Here is a 27,703-nt window from a genome sequence, read left to right as displayed (position 1 = left end):
CACTGCTTCCCGATTTTCTTGGCCATTCTGGGCTTCTCCTGTTTACTCCTAGGGTCCTCTATAGGCTCCTGTGGGAACTATTTCTTGTTCCTAATTTTATCTCTAGTACCTATACTATGAACTTAGCAGGAGCCCACCAAAAACCAAACAATAACTACTTAAAATCTTTATCAAGATGGTGGGGGTGGGGAGTAGGAGGAGCAGAGAACTATTTAAACTAAAAAAGAGGTTAAAAGAGGATTTGCCACCTTGCCTATTTTAGCATAGGGGTAGGAGTTTAACGTTTGAGGCAATAGCAAAGATGATGGAGATTAGTGCTTCTCAGCACACATTCTCAGGTAAGACCAGCTAAGCTAGACCTTAGGTCTGTAGCTAGTCAGCTAGTCAGTCACATGACTCAATACTGTTGACAGTTAGGGGCTTAAAAAAAATAGAAACGCGTTTGTGAAAATGCTTTGTGTAGGGCTAAGCACAGAGGAGTGAGCACCTAATGTCTGCTGAAAAACAAAAGAAGCTTAGACTTTATCGTGATCTTTGCAAAATTCTTCTCTTACAGCTTCCTGGTTGTTAAGGTGACTCCCTCAAGGGCACCAGTCTGTGCTGGAAATCATTGCAGTGTGGTGGGGAGAGGGAGCTCTTTATAGAGAGGACTCAGCTCGCCTTTGCCTTCTTAGCATCTTGTTGCTAGGCAATGCGTCCTCTGGTGGAAGCTCATCTCCATCTTTAAAGATGGAGTGAAGTCTTGCCGAGGGAAATGCAGTTTGTACAGATCGGACCATGTGCAAACAGTATATTGCTCTAGTCCTCAAAACTGCTTTTCTGTATAAGGGAAACAAATCAGTCCTACTTAAAATCCTTCACTTAACCGCCAGTTAATATAACTCCTCTCTCTCTTTTCTGTAAAGATGTAAACTTCCTTTTCATCTTATTGATCTATTTTTTTTACATTTCCAACTATATGTCTTTCCAAATTAATTTAATGAGATTCAGCAGGGCATTGTTTGTGATAGTATTTTCCTAGACTGCTGAATTAATTTCTATTTAAAAAATTACTTTGGATTTGCAGCTCTGGCCAGCACCTAGCCTATTTCTCTTAATGCATATTACATAATGATAAAATATAGTGGGTGGTCAATAAGAAGGACCAATATTAAATGAATATAGTTTTTTTAAACTAAGTGTAGATAGGTCATACTGTTTTTATACATCTGATAAACCTATACATGGTTCACTAGACTCTAAACTTCAAAAACCAATACAAAATAATTATCTTTCTCAGAACCGCAAATGTCCTTTAGACACTAAGAGCTTTGTGTATTTAACTTTTTAAACTTTTAAATCATTGGTCAGTTTAGATAGCAAATTTTCAATTCACTTTTATTTTTCTCATCTTGTAATAATGTCACAGATTTTTGGAAGCTAATGACCAAATTAATATAGCCATATTGTATCAGTCTATTTTTTAAAAAATTTTCTGAAAGCCTTGGATGTATAAATAACTTGAGAAATGTAGTTATCTTACTAGGGAGTTAAAAAATTCTCTTCTAAATATCACTGTATGATTTATATAGTAGAGTGTTGTATTTGTAACTTTTTGTGTGTGTGTGTGTTTTTTTTTCCAAATTTAATCCTGCAGAAGGTCTGACACAGGATTGCCTCTTCTGTTAGTTCATTTTGTGTTGCTATAAAGGAATATCTGAGGCTGAGCAACTTATAAATAAAAGAGCTTTATTTTGGCTCACACTTCTGCAGACTGTACAAGAAGCATGGCACCAGTATCTGCTTCTAATAAGGCCTCGGGAAGCTTCCGGTAGTGGTGGAAGGTGAAGTGGAGTAGGCATGTCACATGGCAAGGGAGGGAGCAAGAAAGAGAGAAGAGGACTGCCACACTTTTAAATGGCCAGCTCTTGTGTGAGGTCATAGAGGAGAACTCACTCATTACTGTGGACAGGGCACCATAACTTTTATGAGGGTTCCTCCCCAGGATCCGAACACCTCCCACTAGGCCTCACCTCCAACACTGGAGATTGCATTTCGACATGAGTTTCAGAGGGGACAAATATCCAAACTAGGCCAGGTGCAGTAGCTCATGCCTGTAATCCAAACACTTTGGAAGGCTAAGCTGAAAGGATCACTTGAGCCCAGAAGGATCACGTCTGTAGTAAACCAAGATCGTGCCACTGCACTGCAGCCTGGTCAACAGAGTGAGACCCCATTTCAAAAAATAGATATATGTATATGTATAACCAAATTGTATCACCAGCCACACAACCAACACCAATAATCTGATTAGAAGTCCACAAACTTTGAATCTTGAGTGAGTTTAGTGAAGTTGAAGGAATTTCCTGACCCACTTAAGTTTTAGCCTACTTCCCCTTCCCTCCCCTCCCTTCCCCTCCCCTCCCCTCCCCTCCCCTCTCCTCCCCTCCTCTCCCCTCCCTTCCCCTCCCCTCTCCTCCCCTCCCCTTTGCTCCCCTCCCCTCCCCTCTGCTCCCCTCCCCTCTGCTCCCCTCCCCTCTGCTTCCCTCCCTTCCTCCCCTCTCCTCCTGCTGGGACTTGGCGGGAGATAACCAGGAGACATATCATGAGATCCCTTTGGCTGTGATAAAGAGTTTCAAGGAGTTTTGAGAGATTTTAAGTTGTATACAAAAAATCTGGCTTGGCATTTGTGTTGCTAAGTAAACATTATTGTGGATCAATATTTATAATGAAAATGGGAAATATATGGGAGTCTCTGGTGTTACTTGCATTTTATACCTGCCTGGGGATCACCTGAAAGTGGCAACCCCATGGTCTAAACACTCTAAGAATTATTGGCTTAATGTAGTGCTTTCAACCTTTTCCAGATGCTGTGCACATAACAAATAATATTTACATAGCAAACAGAGACAGCCTGAGGAGGATGTTTGCAGCCAGAGGTGCCCAGCACAGGAGTCCTGGTCACTCTAGGTCCCATCTATTTGCCATGAGGGCTAAAGAATGTATCCTGACTCCTCATGCTGTAATCCATTTGCTGCACGCTAGTTGAGAAATTCTAGTTTAGAGTAATGAATTAGAGTGTGGACATGATGTGTCTTTCCACGGTATAGGAATCACTTGTTTTGACAGGGAGTACAAACGATGTTTTTAATGGTAGTGAATTAAGTTGGAAAATGACCCCTTAAAGATCTTTTGAGATCTCACATTATGTTCCTCTTAAAAATTAGAGAATTTTTATTAAAAAAATATTTCTTGCATGGGAATGAAATGTGTTTTAAAGTGTATGTCTTATTGTTACTCAAGTATGGTGAGACCAACAGATCGGAAGACAATTGCCATTGAAAAGTTTGTTATGCACAGTTCCAGAGAGGGGCATACGCCATGCAGGACTACGCAGGAAAGCACCAGAGGCAGTCAGGGGGAGGGAGGGAAAATGCAAACAAGAGCCATTATTGTAGTTTCCATAGGAAGGAACAGATAGGGTAGGGTAAGCAGGTTTAGAATTGGCTTGTTTGAGTAACTTCAGAGGGCTCTGAAGTGCAGAGGCTGTCTCCAGTTTTCTGGTGCCTAGCCCTGGGATGATCAAGACAGGGGTAGTGGCCCAGAGAGTCAGAGACCAATACTGAGGTGGCTGGGAGTGTGAACTCTGGATTGGTTGCATGTGAAAAGCGCATCTGGCTGGGTGCGGTGGCTCCTGCAGGCACTTTGGGAGACTGAGGTGGGCAGATCACCTGAGGTAGGGAGTTCAAGACCAGGCTGACCAGCCTGACCAACATGGAGAAACCCTGTCTCTACTAAAAATACAAATTACTTAGGAGTGGTGGTGCAGGTCTATAATCCCAGCTACTTGGGAGGGTGAGGCAGGAGAATCACTTGAACCTGGGAGGTAGAGGTTGCAGTGAGCCAAGGTTGCACCATTGCACTCTAGCCTGGGCAACAAGAGCGAAACTCCATCTCAAAAAGAAAAAAAAAAAGGCATGTCCTTGGCAAATTGTTTGCTATCTCTAGGCGCAGTCTCTTCCCATGTCAGCAAGACTTCACAATGTGAAAACATCATAAACACAGAAAACAAAAAGCCACGATTAATGTAAAAAGTAATACTGTTTAACTATCTTAAACATTTTAACATGACATTGATAAACACCATATAAATTACTCAATTTCCCAAGTGGAATGAAGGCAAAAAATTAGAACTCAGGCATATTTTAGGTGACAGATATTGAAAAGAAAGTATGAATAAACCTTGATAAAAACATGTTTATAAAGTAAGGACAAAAACTCTAAAAACTATAAAATATCTTCTTTTTTATTGTCTGATGGTGAAAATAGTTCTGATTTGCTGATAGAATGAGCCACTAAAACATAAAACATTATCTGGAATTAGCGTTTGAAATCTTGATAAGCTATCCGTTGTCTTATGGTAGAAACAATACTTATTCTGAGACGTATTGAAATAAATAATTCAAAATAGCAGCAGAGAATTCTAAAATACTTTGGACATATTTTATAATTTTGCTGGTGTTTTTTTCCCAATATGTTTTGCTTAGGTAAATTTTAAAATTAACTTTTATTTCCTGAGTACCCAACAGCTGAGCAGCAGAGGTAAATAAGCAAAGAGCATATTGGGTTAAGAGTCGGAAGCTTGTCTGAAATTCGCAAATGCACAGGAATCTTTCATTTCATCTCCATGCCAATTAATAGTTCAACATATGAAGAACTTTGAAACATTGCAAAAAAATTAGAAAATGTAAAATTTTCTGCAGATCCATCAATGTACTTATAATTAAAGTAAGTAATACAAAGGTATGATTTTAATGGGAATTGTGTTTATATATATAGTCTTACCTTTTCCACTTCTTAGTTTAACTATGTCCTGTAATTGACTTCTGCAATGATTTTATTTTTCATTTTGTGACTATTATTTATTCCTCAGATTTTCTAAATAGTACACACATGCCACATATTAAGTAGAGATGTAGTCAGAGAAACGATGTGAACAAATAGTTCTTTGAACTAAATAAACCCAGACATTTGCATTGAATATGATGCTTAAAATTAGTTTATTCTATCTCCTAGGCTGTTTAGTGTGGTAAGGTGCATACAAAAATTTTCAGTTTTCTTAAGTGTAGCTAGAAAAATTTAGAATTTATAATGTTCATAATATTTTTACAGGCACAGATACGTGCCAATAAGTGTATTACAAAAACTATTTGAATTTGCATTTCATTTATTTGTTCAAAAGATATAGACCTTCTGACCACAATTAATTTATGTGTCTTTCTCCATGTTTTTTACAAAAATTTCTTATATATCAATCAATTTAATTTATAGGAAAGAGAATTAAATTCATTATCACAGACACAATTTATGTCATGTTCACAGTTGAGGTACTGGCAACTTAATTAATAGAAGCTCCACATTTGTGAAATGGAAAGTTGGAGAAAATGCTGCCCAGTCTCACCAGGTAGAGAATGATCTAAGAATGTTATGAAGAAGTTAGGATCTTTTAATCATGTATCATGACATTTATGATATTCAAAGTTAGATATTTGAATGTGATTCCTGAGAAGGTAAGATTTTATCAGATGATCATAAGAATGGCAGCATTGGAGATGCAGTTGACTTAGAAAAAGGTTCAATATTTTAGAAAGACCATTAAGGCTGAATTGTCGAGAATGTCAAGGAAATTACAGGGGCTCGTAGCACACCTCCAATTATGACAAATTTCTAAATTGAAATTGTTTCAAATATGAATGTATAATATAGTTAATGCAAATGTTTTATTTGTAATGACAGAGATGCAAATGTCATGTTAGATCATCTCCTGCCAATGCAAAATAGACTCCTGAAGTCTGCTTATAATGACTTTGTTCATACTGGTTTAACGTTGCTGCATCAAATGTAATAGTATTGGGAAAAGTATATTTTAATGTAGAAGTTACTTTGACTTGGCTGTCCTATTAAAAATACCACCAGAGTCAAATATCATTATTATGATTTTCAGATAACCCAATTACATATGAGGAGACTCAGTAGAGGTGTCAAAACCAAAAGCAATTCTGCTACATCTGATAAACTGTCTGTATAACACTCAAAGTGCTTCATGAATCTTTGATGCTATTTAGGTTAATATGCAAATTAACTAGCCCAGCATGTTCAAAGAGTCACTGTGCAGCAACACCAAAGATCAAAAGCAATGTCAGTAGTTAGTCTATTGAACTTCAAAGACTAATAAAAAATCATGAAGAAAGTTAAGTGAAAAGTATTTTATATTTAATACAAGAAATCCTTTAAAAATGTAAGTTCTACAGTCCTGATTGAACTAAAGACATTCTAGTGGGTTTAAAAGGTGTCTAGCTAGTTTTTACTGCAGCCCCTCATGACTTCTTTATACCTATGAAGATACAGATAAAGAGGAATTCTCACAGTGCAGCTGCAATATGAAACTGACATTTAACCCATTGCCAAAATCTGGGAAGAATTTTCAGTAACTGCAACAACTATGAAAAGGGATTTTAAAGTGCAGGAAATAGACTCCTAATCTTATGCTGTTTTATTTTATTTTGTCTACTTCAAAGAAGGAGAAAAATGATTTTTTTTTTCCTTCATATCTCCTTGTCACCCTTTCCCACCAGACACACACAGTTCAGAGAGATCAAACCAACAAAAACCTGAGACAAGACTAAATTTTTATTTTGGTGTCTCTTCCTCAATGCTCCAACCTTGATCCCCCTATTCTACCATCCACCCCTACACCCCTGGCCCACATACTCAGTATAAAGGAGGTTGAAGGTATATTGGGCAGAAGGGTAGTGGTGTATATATTGGCAGTAGCATGTGATATCTTGGAAAATGTGGTCAGCACAAGTCAAATGCTCTGGAAGCTATGCCCAGAGTCATGGCATCAGTTCTTTCTGTGACTTGTGTTCCTGACTGCACTGTGAAGACTATTAGAGAGTCAGTGAATGGGAGGCAATAAAAGTCTCACTTCAGAACAGAGGAAGCTCACTAGATTAAAAGGTGCTAGTATATTGAGAGTGGAGTGAAAAATGTATTTATTTACTTGTCATAACATTGTAGAGCATAGAGGAAGATTGTATCAGGACAAGGTGTGTGTTAATTAGTTCTCACTCTGCTATGAACAAATACCTGGGACTGGGTAATTTATAAGAAAAGACGTTTAATTGACTCACAGTTCCACATGGCTGGGGAGGCCTCAGGAAACTTATAGTCATGGCAAAAGGCACCTCTTCACAGGGTGGCAGGAGAGAAAATGAGTGCAGAGCAAAGGGGGAAACCCCGTATAAAACCATCAGATCTTGTGAGAACTCACTATCACAAGAACAGCATAGGGGAAACTATCCCTATGATTCAATTATCTCCACCTGGTCCAGTCCTTGACACGTGGGGATTATTATAATTCAAAGTGAGATTTGGATGGGGAAGCAGAGCCAAACCATATTAAGGTGGGCAAAGTTTAATTATACTCTTTGCTATCATTAAATGTTTACTATGAATAAACGTTGAGAGTCTGGATAGAGATGACTTACTCAATGTTGAGGAACTGAAAAAAAAATTCACCATGGACACTATAAGAAATTACTTGGGAAAGAAAGACCTAGGCTCAAAAAGTAGTCCTAAGAATTAAATTTTAGAAAAATGATTAACATCCCCGATATGATGCCAGTGACATTTTTGTCGTTGTTGGAAGTTGAGATGAAAGGATAAGATAAAAAGGGAGATTTCTAAAGTAAAACATAATTATAAAGAGCTAAAAATTCAATATGTGGATTAAAATTCACATTGAGGACAGTAAAAGACAGATTTGACACTGCAGAAAATTGAACCGGTAATGTGAACAATGATTAGTTCTCTCAGAATGTAGAGAAAAGGGCACAATAATAAAAAAATTGTGGAGAAAGATCATAGATATGAGAGGCCCAAAATGGAAAGTCAATCTCAAAATTACACATGCTCTGAGGAACAGACTAGAATGATTGGATTGGAAGTACAAAAGATATAATTGATGAAAAATTTCCTGGGTTAACAATGATGGTTGAAAGAGTTTGCTGTGTTCCAGACAAAAAATAGTACTATGAAGCCTATAGCTAGGGACATCTTGGCAATAAGGAAAAAATACTATAGAGTGGCATTATATTTCAAAAGCATTGAGGTCATAAAAGCAGCTGCTTTGCAACAGAATAAAAGTCATGATGATACCTGCTATATATGCAGGAAGGTAATGAAACCATCAACTTTACTAATTTTGTATAAAATTTGGAGGGGTAAAGATTGTAACCCAAGGATTTTACATAAAACCAAGGTTTTCTATCATGAATAGAGGTAGCAAAAATCAGAAAATATATCATCCATATATTTTGAAATGTAACACAAAAATGTACATTAGCAAACCAAAAGACAAGTTAAAATTAAGATTTCAAAAATGACAGTGGCATATAAAAACAGTTTAGACATCTGCCTTTATCTTTTGTGAAATTCAAATTCAGTAATTCCTTGGAATTTGCAACATTCATGAACATCTAGTTCAAAAGGGCTTTCTTAGCATTGGAGGTTCTGAAGCCTGACTGTCTTGGTTAGATCTGGGTGCTGGAAATTTGCTTCTGGTAGAAAGTCACTTAATCTATCTGTGCATTAGTTTCTTTATATGTAAAAGAAATTGCAATAACAATAGTGTCTGTTTTAAGGAACATAAGAATTAAGTAAGTCAAGACACATTGATATTAGCTATTCTTATTTCCAGATTTTAAAATGACACCCACATTCTTGTATATTTCTATGTGTGTAAATTAGAGAAATGAATTTACAAAACAACAGGTCTTCTTGTTGATTCTGATGGAAAGAGAATATAGTATATTGTTTAAGGAACAGACCAGACACAGCATGAATCCCTTCTCTGTCACTTTGTTATAGTATGTATTTGGACAAGTTATTGAACACCTCTGAACCTCAACTCTTTTCATCTGTAAAATGGGGAAAATATTTAATGTACAGCTAGCATGACCAACAGGTCCTGCTTTGTCCTGGACATTTCCAGTTTTTATATGGAAATTCCTGTGTTCCAGGAACCCCTGGGTCCCAGACAAACTGGGACCTTTGGTCCCTTTCTCAATTGTTAAAATCTCACAAGTGCTTAGCATATGAACTGAAAACATAAATGTGCAATAAATGTTGTTTTTTTTAAGTAATGAATCTTCAAAATCCAACATTTTTCTTAAACTTATAGCACATATCAATTTAGACTAACCACATTACAAGTACTCAGTGGCCACATATGGCTAGTGGGTACCATGCTGGACAGCACAGTTCTAGATAGATGCTGGAATAAGTTGAAGAAGAGGAAGATACTGCTACAAAATTGTTTTTTCTTTTGTAAGAAGATGATGATTATTTTTTCTCTCTTATTTCACACTAACTCAAAGTTTCCAAATGTATAAATTCTTTTGTCAAATTATATATTACAGTTAGATGATGGAGAGCTGTTACTTTATCTAATATTAGCAATTATCTACATTAATAAAAACTTGTATGTATGTAAAGTTTTATTTAACCACTTTCCAGAGGGAAACGAGGACAAAATGCAGAGTGGTAGGAAAGCCTGTGGCTTATGCCATTTTATTCCTCACTTATTTTTAAATGGTTCAAACTTAGCCCATATTCACATTGTCCTGTGCTAGAGAGCTACTTTGAATTTCTGATCACTTTTTTGTCTGAAAAGAAGTTTTGCCCAATATATTATTAAACACAATATTAAATAGAAAACTCTAGTAACCAAAGTTTAATGCTTCCAGATTTTTCTGTCAGTTGCTGACACCCTGGAAGATTATGAGTAGGTCATAGAGATATTTGTTTTGTCATCTTAATGGATATCAGTGACTTGTAAAACTTTCTAAGCCATTGCTAAATATTAGACACTCTGCCTTTGGTTTATGAGTTCCACATAAATTATATAGTCAGTAATAATGTAATTAAATAATGAAGGCACTTGGGTCTTGTCTTCCTCTAGTACTGAGTCCTGGTTAGAAAACAAAAAGGAGATAGCCTTTTTCTTTCTTAATATCCTATAGCTTCCAATTTTACCCACTGAATGAAACCAGGAGAACTAGTTCAAACTAGATTAAGTTTTTCTGAATGTGTTCAGTGAAAATCATTGTTATATGATGTTCTGAAAATCTATTCTCTGATTATTTTTGGTTGTTTTAAGGAAAAGTAAAAGGAGGCAGACCATCTGGTGAAGGGTGGCGAGTTACATCACAAATGCCAACCATAATTGATTATTAGGAGCTGTAAAAAGGCTCTGCTAAGGAGAACTGTGAGGTCTAGTGCAATTCTTGGTGAGGATATCTGCATCTAACGATATCGGCAAGGGCTGTGGGAAGCAGGGGCACGTATGCAGGTCCCAATCCCTCATTGATAGTAAGCTTCACAAAAATGAAATAGAAATCATTATTTTAGCAGACTGTCTGGAGCAGTAAGCAGCATCGAGAAAAATGGGGTCAGTCAGATGCTAAGCCTAAAGAAATTTTTGCTGTTGGAATTCTCCAAAAAGATGTAGAATTCTGGCCATAGGCTCACAGGTGCAAACTTAAGGAAGCAGCTTGCTTGAGTGTACTGTAGGTGCCAGTGTATCTGTTTGTGTTGTAACCAGTGGACACTAGAAGAGTGTGGAATGATGATGCCAAAGAAGATCAGTGTTAAAAAGTGGAAATCTCTTAAAATATCAGGTGCAGTTAGGCTTTGTGTCTCCACACAAATCTCATCTTAAATTGTAATCCCCAGGTGTTGAGGGAGAGACCTGGCGGGAGGTGGTTGGATTATGGGGGCAGTTTCCCACACGATGTTCTCATGATAGTGAGTGAATTCTCATGAGGTCTGATGGTTTTATAAATAATAGATTTTCCAATGCTTGTGTGCTCTCTCTCTCTCTCTCTCTCTCCCCCACTCCCCCTCGCCTGCCACCACGTAAGATGGACATGCTTGCTTCTCCTTCTGCCGTGATACTAAGTTTCCTGTGGCTTCCCCAGCCATGTGGAACCGTGAGTCAATTAAACCTATTTCCTTTATAAATTACTCAGTCTTGGAAGTTTTTTTATAGTACTGTGAGAATGAACTAATACAATTCCATAGTTCCATCAAGGACAGTATCAAAATATTCTAAAGTCAGTTTATCAACATTTCAGTGGGAGAAGATTACATTTGGATCTCTTATAAAATCATAATATTTGAAATGCATAATTACAGACATGTGAAATAGAAGTGATTTTGCTATTTAACCGCATCATTTAATAAATAGACAAACAGTCCAATGAAGTTGGGTGAAATTCAAGGTCTGAGAGTTTCATGTGTATCAGAACTGTGTTCAAAGGTAAGGCCTCTGAATTCTAACAGGGATCGGAATCTGAACATCAGAGACCTTCCGGACCCAGTAGAGGCTATTTATTTCATTTTACTTCCTATGGGGAGAACTTTACTAAAATTATTTTGGACACGTAGCTTTTTATCATCTTTAAAAAACCCTATGACTTTCTGTTGCTTCTATTATGTAAATGTAAAAGGAAAATAATAGCATTCTTTACCTTTTGCTGTTCTTCCACTTAACTCCTTTTCTGGAATCTCCTTTTTTGGGAGGAAATCCATTAACATCTTTGTATATTAGCTTTTTTTTTTTTGATATACAAATAATTTCAACAGTCACATTTTTGGTAAGAAAAACTCATAACTAATAAAAGTTTTCTATTTGTCATACATAATTTAGCCCTCTCTTTATTCTATTGAATCTTAAAGTCTAGTGGCTGGATGACTCAGTGGAAAAAATAAACATTAACCATAATTATAAATGTAAATCAATTTTGGGAGTGCTTTCAAATGTTTTGATTTTAGCCAAGAGGTCATATCCTTTTTCATTCACTAAACATTTTTGAAAACCTACAATATGAGCTAGGTACAGTTAAGAGTTGAGCATGAAATTCTCACAAATACTCCTAATGCAGAGGGTATAAACATATAAACACAACTAAAAATGATATCTTTTATATAAGTTACATAGGCAATGTGCTATTTGAGTACAGATAATAGAGTTCAGGAAAAACTCATGGATGAGGTAAGTTTTGAGGTCTGTAGAGAATTCCTAAGGAGGATAAGTCATAACAGAGAAGGGGCACAGCAATTGCAATGTACCCTTTTTAAGGAAAATGAACAAACTGGTGTAACCAAAGTGCAGTGTTAGGGATAGGGCAGCAAAGAATGGTCCTAGAAAAGTATATTGTGTGCCAGGACTGTATCCTTAAGGCCTGGTTAGTCATCAATTTTTTTAAATAAGGAAGTGGTATAATGAGATCTTTATTTACAAAAATAGTATTAGTGGCAACATGGAAGATAGTTTGGAGAAGAGAGAGCTCACAGACAGGGAGGAACTGGAGTTGAAAGATTTAAGGAACAAGACATTCATTGTTCAGGATCCCATGACTTCCTTAAATTTGCTTCACTTTTTTCCTCCTTTTCCTGCTGGTTTTCTTTACCTATACATTATCCCAATTCCTTAACAGAGCTTACAGTGCAGAACTATCTGCCCCGGCCTGCCCTTTGAGCAGGAACCAGCCTCACTCTTTCCAATCATCCCCAAGCTCCAGCATGCTGTTTTTTCTTCCATTACACCTATGTCGAAAACTGCTTTCTGCCTCAGGGAGGCAAGGTCTCCTGTCTGTCCGAACTGTTTATTTCTTCCCCTTTTGCATGGCTAATTATTTATGAAGTTGAAGCTTAGTGTTACTTCCTTGAGGGATTCCTTGTCTGTATTTTCTTTCCTGAAAACACTCATGCGTGTGTGCACAAGCATACACTATCCCGTCTTTTCATGTGCCTTCACAGTCCTCCTTTGCTATGAGCTGATTTTAAAAAATAATAAAGCCTAGTCTTTTTGTTCATTAGTAACATTGAAATAGTTACTAATGAAATTGTTTGCTTGTTGCCACTCTCCTTCATCAGGAAAGGTTGGATTGTGCATATGTTACTTACTGCTTTATGTGCTCAGTAAATACTTCTGAATAAATGAACATACCTACCAGTGTAATAGCTACATAGCATTATTGCCCAGCACTAACTAGCTGCACTTGTTAATCTGTGAGATGGAAAAGGGAGAGAGGAAGAGAGAAGAGAAAGGTTTTTGATTGGTTTGGTCATCTTTTTATCATCATATTTTTTAAATTTGAGGCTAAAGGTGTCAGGGATATTGGGTGTGATCCTCATTCAGCAAGAACTGTGGACATTGGCAGATTTAGTGACACTGGGTATGGACATGACAGATTCCTCAAAGTACATTTAACATGTTAATAACCAGATAAGCAGAGATAAGAAATTCGTAGATAGATGTGCATCCCCATTCAGAATGAGAAGCAAACCATAGCAATGGAGAATGACTGACCAGGCACAAATATAGGCCCTAAATTGTTTGGAGTACACTCATTGAGTCCTTGTGAGTCAACAGTATGATGCCATCATTTGAAATTTCAGTGACCAGAGTATGTTAATAAGAAGATATTATGGAACTATTTCTAATAGTGATCATTCACCATAATATATTCTTCTAGGCTTCTTTATCTTCAAATAGTGGAAGAGATAATGATTGACATAACACTGAATAACCAAAATTACTACTGAGAAAAGTAAATGTAACAGAATAACCCAAAGAAAAGAATATTGAGAAAAGATGTAATCCCTCTTTGGTTTAAAAATAGTATACATGGAATAGCAATCCAAAAATTTTTATCACCACTATGAAACAAGAGGAAGTAGAACATATTGTTGCAATTATCAACAAGATCACAAGCATGAAGGTAAGGATGTTTGTTGTGTGTTCACCAATATTGCCCTAATGGCTGACACAGGGCTTGGCAATAGGGACTGTCCAATTAATGTAAGTTGAATAAGTGAATGAAAGTGTTGGTTATTTAGTGCCCATATGTATGAACTTCTGTAGAAATAATATCAAACAAAGTAGATGTATTTGAGTATTTATAATGTAAGTCATGTAAAGTACTCTTCTAACATATTCGTATGTAAAGCTCATTGAATATAGGCTGGGTGTGCTGGCTCACACTGTATTTCCAGCACTTTGGGAGGCCGAGGTGGGAGGATCACCTGAGGTCAGGTGTTTGAGACCAGCCTAGCTAACATGGAGAAATCCTGTCTCTACTAAAAAAAAAAAAAAATTAGCCATGTGTGGTGGTGTGTGCCTGTAATCCCAGCTACTCAGGAGTCTGAGGCAGGATAATCACTTGAATCCGGGAGGCAGATATTGCAGTGAGCCAAGATCATACCACACTCCAGCTGGGATGACAGAGTGAGACTCTGTCTCAAAACAAAACAAAAACAAACAAACCAAAAACCTAATTGAATATTTACAACAACCTATTTGAAATGTGAATTTTATTATTATGCAAGTATAGTGAAACCAATAAACCAGGAGATGACTGCCACTGACAAGTTAGTGTGTTGCTCCCAGTTCCAAGAGGAGCGGGCATGCTAGGTAAGCTATTCAGGGCTGCAGGGGAAAGCACCAAGGTCAGTCAGGAGGAAGAAGATACAAAAGGAACAGCTTTTATTATGGTCTTCATGGAAAGAAGTGGGCAAGATGGGGTAAACCAGCTGAGCACGTTTACGATTGGATAGTTTGAATCATTTCCGTGGGCTCTGGCCTATAGTGGTGGTCCCTAGTTGTTTGGTACCTGGCCCTGGGTGACTTAGGGCAAGGGAAGAGTATCCAGGACTGCAGAAGCTGATAAAAGAAAGTGGGTGGGGGCATGGACAGATTAGTTGGTTTGCACGTCAAGGATGTACTAACGGGCAAGTTGTTTGCCATCCCTAGGAATTAGACAAATCTGAGAGAGGTAGTCCCTCCTCAGGTACACAAGACTGAGGATATTTAAGCATCACCAAGTACAGAAAAATTTAAACATATTAAACATATTAATACCCACCTTCATGAAGTAGGAATTATTATTACTCAGACTTTCAGATGAGCATAGAGTCAGAGAAAGGGTAAGTAACTTTCTCAAAATAACAGAAGTAGTAAGTGGTCAAGCTGGGATTTAAACCAGATAATATGCTTTCAAGACTCAGTTCCTAACTGTCATATTATAATTTTCATATACGTAGTAAGAGACTACCAAAGAAAACAAAAATCCTAGATAATTTTTTAAAAACCCTAGGTAATTCAAATACACATAGAATGAAACAACCCTCAAGCCTGTAATCCCAGCACTTTGGGAGGCCGAGGCGGGTGGATCACAAGGTCAAGAGATTGAGACCATCCTGGTCAACATGGTGAAACCCCGTCTCTACTACAAATATCCCAGCTACTCAGGAAGCTGAGGCAGGAGAATTGCTTGAACCCAGGAGGCGGAGGTTGTGGTGAGCTGAGATCACGCCATTGCACTCCAGCCTGGGTAACAAGAGCGAAACTCCATCTCCAAAAAAAAAAAAAAAAAAAAAAAAAAAGAATGAAACAACCAAGAACAGAATTAATAAAGCCACGAATATAAATGTATTTAGTTTATTGATTAAAATCTTGTTGAGAGATGAATCGGTTATTAGATGGGGTAACTTTTTTTATTTTATAAAGAAGATTTCATAGGTTATGTGTTGTTTTGGGATGAGAAGAAAGATACCTTTTAGGCAGTAAAGACTGCTTATATTTACATTGTCTAAATACATACTACATGGCAATGCATAATAGTTTTTTTAACATGGATTTTCCATGTTAGACTATGGGCATGTATGGCAGAGACAATTTTCTTTACCTTAGTGTCTTCAATGCCTGTCAAATAATAGGCCTTCTAGTAAAATGTGTGAAATATTGAAATCCCGGTGGTAGATATGTTATATGGATAGACGGATAACATCTTCACTGATAGACAGACAGATAGATACCATGTGCTGAGTTTTTGAAGACAGTGGCCTGGCCTGGATTGCTCTGAACTCAGTGTTCTAAATGCACATTTCTTCCTTATATAATAGCTCAGAAAGAATCAGAAGTGAAACAGGCCCTTAGAGAGGCTGAGACTGGCTCCTTATTGCACTTTGGTTATTCAGCAACTCGACATACTCCTCAGATCATTGTTCCCATGGTCTTTATTCATTAGTTATTCAACTGGGAGCTAACAGAGTGGGCCACCTGTGCTGAGGCCAAACTCAATGAACTTGGAAAGATGATGATGGGAGACAGTTACATATTTAAAGGCAATAAAAAGAGTAAGGATTAGTATTGTAATAAAACGCTATTAAACTTTTTAAAAATCAAATCAGCACATTTCTGTGCAGTGTTGGTATTCATTTTATATCCCTTGATCTGTAGGATGAGATTTGTTTCTCATGGGAGAACACTTCACCAAGCTTACTAGAGTTAATTGCATTTAGCTATTATAGGTTGTAAAATGAATACATATTGAATATTAGACTGTTCATAGGGCAGTCTTTTGCAGAAACTGAAAAGCAAAAAGGCTATTCCCACAAGTTTGTTTAAATTTTAATTGCATTTTGAAGAAACCCAAAAGCTTGTAGCCAAGATTTGAAGATATGAGAATCTAGGTCATTATACTAGTGCACAAAATTTATCTCTAGGACTTTACAACAGTGGCTTACACAAAATGATTTAAATGACTTTTTCAATTGTTTGGCATGTTAGTAAAAATATTTGAGAATTACTATGCTAGGTAAGAAGATGGATTAGTCTCATTCATGACATTCTGTGGATTATTTCTTTTTGGTGCCTACTTGTGTGCAGATGGTTTTAAAAACGTGCTTCATTAATAATTGCTAGAGCTATTAATTGAGAATGTAGACTTTGGACTTATTTCCTTCCTATTACCCTGTGGAAGGCTAAAGTTTCCAGCTTCTGGCTTTATATCAAGTCAACTCATTTTGATTGACTACCATTTTTAAAAAATAAGAATATATAGAGAGTAGAAAGGGAACAAAATCAAAATTTCTTTTTCTCTGATCTATACTAAATCAAATTGGACATAGCCTGTTTTTAAATTACTTGTTTTAAATAATTTTTTCTTCTTCTTATATAGTCTCATGTGAGTGTCACAGCAAAGACCGAGGGTATGAATTTTTCAGAGTTCCCTATTTACTGGTCAACATTTTTAGCATGTAGCTAAAAATAATAATTTTGCAATATTATTTATTACTTGCTTACATTATTTGAATTTCATATTTCTTTTCTGAGAGAACCTCAGTAAACATCAGGGCACAATATATTGCTAAATACCCTTTTTTGAAGGATTTTCCAAAACCTTTCTATTGTATGAGTAATTTAACACAAAAATAATATTTTTCATATTTTATTTTTTTATTTCGGTAGGTTTTAGGGGAACAGGTGGTGTTTGGTTATAAGTTCTTTAGTGGTGATTTCTGAGATTTTGGTGCGCCCATCATTCGAGCAGTGTACACTGTATCAAACGTGTAGTCTTTTATATTTCACTGCATACCACCCTTCCCCGAAGTCCCCAGAGTCCATTGTATCATTTTCATGCCTTTACATCCTCATAGCTTAGCTCCCACTTAAGTGATAACATACGATGTTTGATTTTCCATTCCTGAGTTACTTCACTTAGATTAATTGTCTCCAATTACATCCGGGTTGCTGCGAATGCCATTATTTTCTTTCTTTTAGTGGGCGAGTAATATTCCATGGGTAAATGTATATCACATTTTCTTTATCCACTCATTGACTGATGGACATTTGAGCTGGTTCCATGTTTTTGCAATTGTGAATTGTGCTGCTATAAACTTACATGTACAAGGGTCCTTTTCATATAATGCCTTATTTTGCTCTGGGTAGATACCTAATAAGGGATTACCGCCTCAAAAGATAGTTCTACTTTTAATTCTTTGAGGCATCTTTATACTGTTTACCATAGTGGCTGTGCTAGTTTACATTCCCACCAACATTATAAAAATGAACCTTTTTCACCACATCCATGCCAACACTATTTTTTTTTTATTATGGCCATTCTTTCATGAGCAATGTGGTATCTTATTGTGGTTTTGATTTGCATTTTTCTGATCATTAGTGATATTGAGCATTTTTATATGTTTCTTGGCCATTTGTATATCTTCTTTTGAGTATTGTCTTATTCATGTCCTTAGCCCACTTTTTAATGGATTATTTAAGGGATTATTTGTTTTCCTGCTGATATGAGTTCCTTATAGATTCTGGATATTTGTCCTTTGTTGAATGCATAGCTTGTGATTATTTTCTCCCACTCTGTGGGTTGTCTGTTCACTCTGCTGACAAGTTGTTTTGCTGTGCAGAAGATTTTTATTTAATTAGTTTTTATCTATTTATCTTTGTTTTTTGTTGCATTTACTTTTGGGTTCTTGGTCATGAAGTTTTTGCCTAAGGCAATGTCCAGAATGATTTTTCTGATGTTATCTTCCAGAATTTTTGTGATTTCAGACCTGAGATTTTTTTTTATTTATCTTGAGTTGATTTTTGTGTAAGATGAGAGATGATGATGCAGTTTCATTCTTTCACATGTGGTTTGCCAATTATCCCAGCATCATTTGTTGAATAGGGTGTCCTTTCTCCACTTTATGCTTTTGTTTGCTTTGTTGATGATCAGTTGGCTCTAAGTATTTGGCTTTATTTCTGGGTTCTCTATTCTGTACCATTGGTCTATGTGCCTGTTTTTATAACAGTACCATGCTGTTTTGGTGAGTATAGCCTTATAGTATAGTTTGAAGTTGGGTAATGTGATGCTTCCAGGTTTGTTCTTTTTGCTTAGTCTTGCTTTGGCCATGTGGGCTGTCCTTGGTTCCGTATAAATTTTCTGGTTGCTTTTTCTAGTTCTGTGAAGAATGATGATGATATTTTCATGGGAATTACATTGAATCTGTAGATTGCTTTTGGCATTATGGTCATTTCCACAATATCAATTATACCCATCCATGTGCATGGGATGTGTTCCATTTGTTTGTGTTAGTCATCTGTGATTTCTTTCAGCAAAGCTACAATGCTTTGTAGCTTTCCCTATATATGTTTTTCATGTTCATGGCTAGACATATTCTTATTTTTTTTTTTTTTTTTGCAGCTATTGTAAAAGGGGTTGAGTTCTTGATTTGATTCTCAGCTTGGTGTATAGCAGTGCTACTGATTTGCTTACATTGATTTTTGTTTAACCCTAAAACTTTAATGAAATAATTTATCAGTTCTAGAAGCTTTTTTGGATGAGTGTTTAGGGTTTTTCTAGGTATGTAATCATATCATTGGTAAACAAGAATCACTTGATTTCCTCTTTGCCAATTTGGATGCCCTTTTTTATTTCTCTTGTCTGATTGCTCTGGCTACAACTTCCAGTACTGTGTTGAATAGAAGTGGTGAAAGAGGGCATCTTTAGCTTGTTCCAGATCTGAGAGGGAAGCTTTCAACTTTTCCCCATTCAGCATAATGTTGGGTGTGGGTTTGTCATAGATGACTTTCATTGCCTTAAGATATGTCCTTTCTATGCTGATTTTGCTGAGGGTTTTAATCATAAAAAGATGCTGGATTTTGTCAAAGGCTTTTTCTGCACCCACTGAGATGATCATGTGATTTTTGTTGTTGTTTTGTGGCGTATCACATTTATTGACTTGGGGTATGTTAAACCATCCTTGCATCACTGATATAAAACCCACTTGATCATGGCAGATTATCTTTTTGATATGCTGTTGGATTCAGTTAGCTGGTATTTTGCTAAGAATTTTTATAATTATGTTCATCAGCAATACCAGTCTTTAGTTTTCTTATTTTGTTATGTCCTTTCCTGGTTTTGGTATTAGGGTGATACTGACTTCATAGAATGATTGAGGGAAGATTCCCTTTTTCTCTATCTTTTGGAATAGTTTCAAAAGAATTGGTACCAATTCTTCTTTGAATGTCTGATAGAATTCAGCTGTGAATCCATCTGGTCCTGGACATTTTGTTGTTGTTGGCAAATTTTAAATTACCATTTCAATCTTGCAGCTTGTTATTGGTCTGTTCAGAGTCTCTTCTTCTTTTTGATTTAATCTAGGAGGGTTGTATGTTTCCAGAGATCTATCCATCTCCTCTAGGTTTTCTAGTTTATGAGCATAAAGCTGTCCATAGTAGCCTTGAATCATCATTTGTATTTCTGTGGTATTGGTTGTAATATCTCCCGTTTTGTTCTTAATCAAGTTTATTTGGATATTCTCTCTTCTTTTCTTGTTTAATCTCACTTATGGTCTACCAATTTTGTTTATCTTTTCAAAGAACCAAATTTTTCTTTCATTTATCTTTTCTATTTTTTTGTTTCAATTTAATTTAATTCTGCTCTGATCTTTGTTATTTCTTTTCTTCTGCTGAGTTTGGGTTTGGTTTGTTCTTGTTCTTCTCCTTCCTTGGAGTGTGACCTTACATTGTCTCTTTGTGCTCTTTCAGATTTTTTGATGTAGGTATTTAATGCTATGAACTTTCCTCTTAACACTACTTTTGCTGTGTTCAGAGGTTTTGATAGGTTGTGTCACTGTTATCTTTCAGCTCAAATAATTTTTTTAAATTTCCATATTAATTTCATTGTTGACTCAGCAATCATTCAGGTACAGGTTATTTAATTTCCATATATTTTTATGGTTTGAGGTTTCCCTTTGGAGTTGATTTCTAATTTTATTCCACTGTGGTCTGAGAGAGTACTTGATAAAATTTTGATTTTCTTAAATGTATTGAGATTATTTTGTGGCCTATCATATGGTCTATCTTGGAGAATGTTCCATGTGCTGATGAATAGAATGTATATTCTGCAATTGTTGGGTAGAATGTGCTGTAAATATTTGAAAAGTCCTTTCGTTCTAGGGTATAGTTTAAATCCATTGTTGTTGTTTTTTACTTTCTATCTTGATGACTGTCAGTGGAGTATTGAATTCCCCCACTTTTACTGTGTTGCTGTCTATCTCATTTCTTAGGTCTAGTAGTAATTGTTTTATAAATTTGGAAGCTCCACTATTAGATGCCTATATATTTAGGATTGTGATATTTTCCTGTTGGACTAGCCTTTTTATTATTACAGAATGTTCTTTGTCTTTTTTAGCTGTTGCTTCTTTAAAGTCTGTTTTGCATGATATAAGAATAGCTACTCCTGCTTACTTTTGGTGTCCATTTGCATGGAATATCTTTTTCCACTCTTATACCATAAGTTATGTGACTCCCTATATGTTAGGTGAGTCTATTGAAGACAGCAGGTATTTGGTTACTGAATTCTTACTCATTCTGCCATTCTGTACCTTTTAAGTGCAGCATTTAAGCAATTTACATTCACTGACAGTATTGAGATGTGAGGTACTATTTTATACATTGTGCTAGTCATTGCCTGAATACTTTGTTGCTGTTTTTTTCATCTTGTTATACTATGAGGTTTATGCTTTAAGGAGATTCTATTTTGGTGTATTTTGGGGTTTAGTTTCAAAATTGAGAGCTCCTTTTAGCATTTTTTATGGTGCTGGCTAGGTAGTGGTTCATTCTCTCAACATTGGTTTGTCTGAAAAAGACTATTTTTTCTTCATTTACAAAGCTTAGTTTCACTGGATACAAAATTCTTGGCTGATAATTGTTTTGTTTAAGGAGGCAAAAGAAAGGACCCCAAGCCCTCCTAGCTTGTGGGTTTCTTCTGAGAAATCTGCCGTTAATTTGATAGGTTTTCCTTTGTAGGTTACCTTATGCTTTTTGCCTCACAGCTCTTTAGGTTCTCTCCTTTTTCTTGACTTTAGATAACCTAATGACTATATGCCTAGGTGATGATCATTTTGTGATGGATTTCCCAGGTGTTCTTTGAGTTTCTTGTATTTGGAGTCTAGATCTCTAGCAAGACCAGGAAAGTTTTCACTGATTATTCTTTCAAATATGTTTTCCAAACTTTGAGATTCCTCTTTTTTTGGGAATACCAATTATTCATAGTTTTGGTCACTTAATATGATGCCAGACTTCTTGGAGGCTTTGTTCATTTTTTAAAAAAATTCTTTCTTCTTTGTCTTTGTCAGACTGGGTAATTCAGAAGCCTTGTCTTCGAGCTCTGGAGATCTTTCTTCTACTTGTTCTAATCTGTTATTTAAACTTTCCAGTGTATTTTGCATTTCACTAAATGTGTCCTTCATTTCCAGAAGTTGTGATTGTTTTTTATTTATGCTATCTCTTTCTATTGAGATTTTCCATCTTTATCCTGTATCATTTTTAAAATCTATTTAAGTTTCAATATACCTTTCTCTGTACCCCCTTGCATAGCTTAATAATTAACCTTCTGAATTGTTTTTCTGGCAAATCAGAGATTTCTCCTTGGTTTGGATCCATTGCTGATGAGCTAGTGTGATCTTTTGGAGGCATTAAAGAACCCTGTTTTGTCATATTACCAGAATTGTTTTGCTGGTTCCTTCTTATTAGGACAAACTATATCAAAGGAAAGATTTGGGGTTCAAGGGCTGCTATTCAGATTCTTTTGTCCCATGCAGTGATCCCTTGATGTAATAATGCTCTCTTCCTTCTCCTAGGGATGAGGCTTCTTGAGAGCTGAACTGCAATGATTGTTATTTATCTTCTGGGTCTAGTCAACCAGCAGAGCTACCAGGCTCTTGGCTGGTGGGACTGGGAATTGTCTGCAATTATCATGTGCTCTGTCTTCAGGTCTCTCAACTATGGATAACAGCATCGGCTGCCATGGAGATAGCAGGGGAGTCAAGTGGTCTCTATGTGGGACCTTGGCTGTAGTTTTGTTTAGTGCACTTGTTTTCTGAAATGCTGGTTGTGCTGGTGGTAAAGTTGTCAAGTGGACAAACTCCAAACCTCTGGTTAGCCAGGATGTTACAGGTGGTGAAGTTAGCTGTTGTTTTCTCTTTTTTTTTGGGACAGGGTTGTTCTGTTATGAGTTGCTGTAGTGGTTTGAACCTCCTCCAGGAGGTGGCATTTTCAAAAGAGTATCACTTACAATGGTATAGGGAGGACACAACCTTGCCCTAGGTTTGTTTGGATAAGTATTTTGTGGTGGGTGGGGCCATAGAGCTCCGAAGATATTACGTCTTTGTTTTTGGCTAACAGGATGGGTAGAGAAAGACCATGAGATGGGAGGCATGTCTCAGCTCAGACTCTCCTTGGGCAGGGCTTGTTGTGGCAGTTGTAGGAGATGGGGGTGTGGTTTTCAGGCCAATGATGTCATGTTCCCAGGGGGATTGTGGCTACCTCTGCTGAATCATACAGGTCACCAGGGAAGTGGGGAAAAAACAGCAATGACAAGCCTCAGCCCCCTCTCAGCCAGAAAAGCCAATTTTACTCCTTCATACTCCCCCAACAGCATCAGGTTTATATGCAGGCAGCCAGTGACCAGCGCTGAGAACATGCCCTAGGCTACAAGCCTCCCCACTGAGGAAACAAACAGGGCTTTCAGGCTTCACCCCTCTCAGCCTGCAGTGTATTCCATGCTTGTATCTGCATTTCCCATTCACCCCTGACCCTTGCTCCCCACCCAGATTCTGTCGAAGTAAATTTGTGTTCACATAAACTTATTACAAAATTCAGCTGGAAGTTTTCTTCTTCTTGGGGTCTTTTCCCAATTCCATTGGCAATCCTCCGCAAGGACCCCTGTGAGGTAAAGTCAGAAATGGCTTCCTTGGCCTTCCTTGAAGGCAGGGAGTGACTAAGGGGTTCTTCCCACTGCTTATTCTACTTGTATATTTCACTCAGCTATCTAAATTTGTATATTTATATTTCAGCTCTACTTAACGTTAGATCCTTTTCCTGTGATCTAGATTTTTGGGTTCCCCAATGAGGATGAATGTTCAGAGACCGACTTCTTCTCTCACATTTATCTCCCAATTATCTGGGAACGCATAATTTAAAATTAATCAGCCAAAATCATCAATAAATTAAGATATATCTATTACTTGAAACTACAGAATAGTCATAGTACAGATGCCATATTATGTCCACTGCAACATGGACTTGTCATACCCTGTTGATTCAAATTAGCAGTACCTGCGTAGTTCCTGTTTTCTGCCAATATCCTTTCTGAGAGGGCTTTGGACTGCATGTTGAAGGTGAAGGAGAGGTAATGCTATCATGGATACAAACACTGCAGAGTAAGAGTGGAGGAATTAGGTGAAGATAGATAAAGATAAAGGGAAAAGATAATTTGTCTGGAATGAAGAAGAACAATTCAATATTTTTAAAACAGCTAAAATGTGGGGAAAAGTGAATGCTTTTAACAGATCAGTTTTTGGCCACTTTTAGAAGCAAGTTATATAATATTGAGTATTTTTTTTCAGATATTTATGGGAATTTTTTAATAAAAACAGGAAAATGTACATGTTATAATGTCAATTTTTAAAAGAGTAACTCAAGATTATATAAAATTTGTTAAAAAACTGGAGGAAAATATGAGAGGATGTCAACAGTAATTTCCTCTGGCTCATTTGTTTTCATATACATATTTCTGTACTTTCACCAATTTCTTTTTTTTATACTAGTTATTATTTTTCTTTTTTTATTGCATTGTAGGTTTGTACATGTACAAACATGCAAGATAGTTGCATAGGTACACATGTGGCAGTGTGTTTTGCTGCCTTCCTCCCCTTCACCCACATTTGGCATTTCTCCCCATGCTATCCCTCCCCAGATCCCCTCCCACTGTCCCTCCCCTATTCCCCCTAATAGATCCCAGTGTGTAGTGCTCCCTTCCCTGTGTCCATGTGTTCTCATTGTTCATCACCCACCTATGAGTGAGAATATGCGGTATTTCATTTTCTGTTCTTGTGTCAGTTTGCTGAGAATGATATTCTCCAGATTCTTCCATGTCCCTACAAAGGACACAAACTCATCATTTTTGATTGCTGCATAATATTCCATGGTGTATATGTGCCACATTTTCCCAGTCCAGTCTATCATCGATGGGCATTTGGGTTGGTTCCAGGTCTTTGCTATTGTAAACAGTGTTGCAATGAACATTTGTGTGCATGTGTCCTTATAGCAGACCGATTTATAGTCCTTTGGATATATAGCCAGTAATGAGAATCCTGGGTCAAATAGAATTTCTATTTCTAGGTCCTTGAGGAATCTCCACACTGTCTTCCACAATGGTTGAACTAATTTACACTCCCACCAACAGTGTAAAAGTGTTCCTATTTCTCCACATCCTCTCAAGCATCTGTTGTTTCCCGATTTTTTAACGATCACCATTCTAACTGGCATGAGATGGTATCTCAATGTGGTTTTGATTTGCATCTCTCTAATGACCAGTGATAATGAGCATTTTTTCATATGTTTGTTGGCCTCATGTATGTCTTCTTTTGTAAAGTGTCTGTTCATATCCTTTGTCCATTTTTGAATAGGCTTGTTTGTTTTTTTCTTGTAAATCTGTTTGAGTTCTTATTAAATTCTGGATATCAGCACTTTGCCAGATGGGTAAACTGCAAAAATTTTTTCCCATTCTGTTGTTTGCTGATTCACTCTAGTGACTGTTTCTTTTGCCATGCAGAAGCTGTGGAGTTTCATTAGGTCCCATTTGTCTCTTTTGGCTTTTGTTGCCAATGCTTTTGGTGTTTTGCTCATGAAGTCCTTGCCTACTCCTATGTCCTGGATCGTTTTGCCTGGATTTCCTTCTAGGGTTTTTATTGTGCCAGGTCTTATGTTTAAGTCTTTAATCCATCTGGAGTTAATTTTAGTGTAAGGTGTCAGGAAGGGGTCCAGTTTCTGCTTTCTGCACATGGCTAGCCAGTTTTCCCAACACCATTTGTTGAACAGGGAATCCTTTCCCCATTGCTTGTTTTTGACAGGTTTATCAAAGATTGTATAGTTGTAGATATGTTGTGTTGCCTCCGATGCCTCTGTTTTGTTCCATTGGTCTATATCTCTGTTTTGGTACCAGTACCATGCTGTTTTGATTACTGTAGCCTTGTAGTATAGTTTGAAATCCGGTAGTGTGATGCCCCCCACTGTGTTCTTTTTGCTTAGAATTGACTTGGCTATGCGGGCTCTCTTTTGGTTCCATATGAAGTTCATGGTAGTTTTTTTCCAGTTCTGGGAAGAAAGTCAATGGTAGCTCTCTTATTTCGTTGAGCAGTGGTTTGTAGTTTTCCTTGAAGAGGTCCTTTACGTTCCTTGTTAGTTGTATTCCTAGGTATTTTATTCTTTTTGTAGCAATTGTGAATGGCAGTTCATTCTTGATTTGGCTCTCTTTAAGTCTGTTATTGGTGTAGAGGAAGGCTTGTGATTTTTGCACATTGATTTTATATCCTGAGACTTTGCTGAAGTTGCTTATCAGTTTCAGGAGTTTTTAGGCTGAGGCAATGGGGTCTTCTAGGTATACTATCATGTCGTCTGCGAATAGAAACAATTTGGCTTCCACCTTTCCTATTTGAATACCCTTTATTTCATTTTCTTGCCTGATTGCTCTGGCTAGAACTTCCAGTACTATATTGCATAGGAGTGGTGAAAGAGGGCATTCTTGTCTAGTGCCAGATTTCAAAGGGAATGCTTCCAGTTTTTGCCCATTCAGTATGATATTGGCTGTTGGTTTGTTGTAAATGGCTTTTATTACTTTGAGATACGTTCCATCGATACCGAGTTTATTGAGGGCTTTTAGCATAAACGGCTGTTGAATTTTGTTGAATGCCTTCTCTGCATCAATTGAGATAATCATGTGGTTTTTGTTTTTGGTTCTGTTTATGTGGTGAATTACGTTTATAGACTTGTGTATGTAAAACCAGCCTTGCATCCCCAGGATGAATCCTACTTGATCATGATGGATAAGTTTCTTGATTTGCTGTTGCAATCGGCTTGCCAATATTTTATTGAAGATTTTTGCATCTAAGTTCATCATGGATATTGGTCTGAAGTTTTCTTTTCTTGTTGGGTCTCTGCCGGGTTTTGGTATCAGGTTGATGTTGGTCTCATAAAATGATTTGGGAAGGATTCCCTCTTTTTGGATTATTTGGTATAGTTTCAGAAGGAATGGTACCAGCTCCTCTTTGTGTGTTGGTAGAATTTGGCTGTGAACCCTTCTGGACCTTGGCTTTTTTTGTGTGGTAGGCTCTTACTTGCTGCCTTGACTTCAGACCTTGTTATTGGTCTATTCATTGTTTCAGGTTCCTCCTGGTTTAGGCTTGGGAGGACACAGGAGTCCAGGAATTTATCCATTTCTTCCAGGTTTACTAGTTTATGTGCATAGAGTTGTTTGTAATATTATCTGATGATGGTTTGAATTTCTGTGGAATCTGTGGTGATTTCCCCTTTATCATTTTTTATTGCATCTATTTGGTTGTTCTCTCTTTTCTTTTTTATCAATCTGGCTAGAGGTTTGTCTATTTTGTTGATCTTTTCAAAAAACCAGCTCTTGGATTTATTGATTTTTTGAAGGGTTTTTCGTGTCTGTATCTCCTTCAGTTCAGCTCTGATCTTAGTTATTTCTTGTCTTCTGCTCAGTTTTGAGTTTTTTTGATCTTGCTCCTCTAGCTCTTTCAACTTTTATGATAGGGTGTCAATTTTGGATCTCTCCATTCTCCTCACATGGGCACTTATTGCTATATATTTTCCTCTAGAGACTGCTTTAAATGTGTCCCAGAGATTCTGGCATGTTGTGTCTTTGTTCTCATTGGTTTCGAAGAACTTCTTTATTTCTGTCTTCATTTCATTGTTTATCCAGTCAACATTCAAGAGCCAGTTGTTCAGTTT

At 36.9% G+C, this 27,703-nt stretch overlaps 1 long non-coding RNA gene across 1 annotated transcript in view; it reads left to right on the top strand.

Annotated features, from left to right (window-relative positions):
* Nucleotides 1-286: 286 nt before the first annotated feature.
* Nucleotides 287-27,703, top strand: part of LOC144576755 (uncharacterized) — a 52,300-nt gene continuing 24,883 nt past the window's right edge. Inside the window, exons 1-2 of the long non-coding RNA XR_013519220.1 lie at nt 287-338; nt 10,965-11,033. This is a non-coding gene — a long non-coding RNA (uncharacterized LOC144576755). The remainder of the gene's footprint in view (nt 339-10,964; nt 11,034-27,703) is intronic.

Source organism: Callithrix jacchus, chromosome 6 (genome assembly GCF_049354715.1).
Source record: "Callithrix jacchus isolate 240 chromosome 6, calJac240_pri, whole genome shotgun sequence".
In the NCBI taxonomy this organism is placed as follows: Eukaryota; Metazoa; Chordata; class Mammalia; order Primates; family Cebidae; genus Callithrix; species Callithrix jacchus.
Note: the sequence above shows the minus strand (reverse complement) of the source record. Positions and strands in the feature narration are given on the sequence as shown.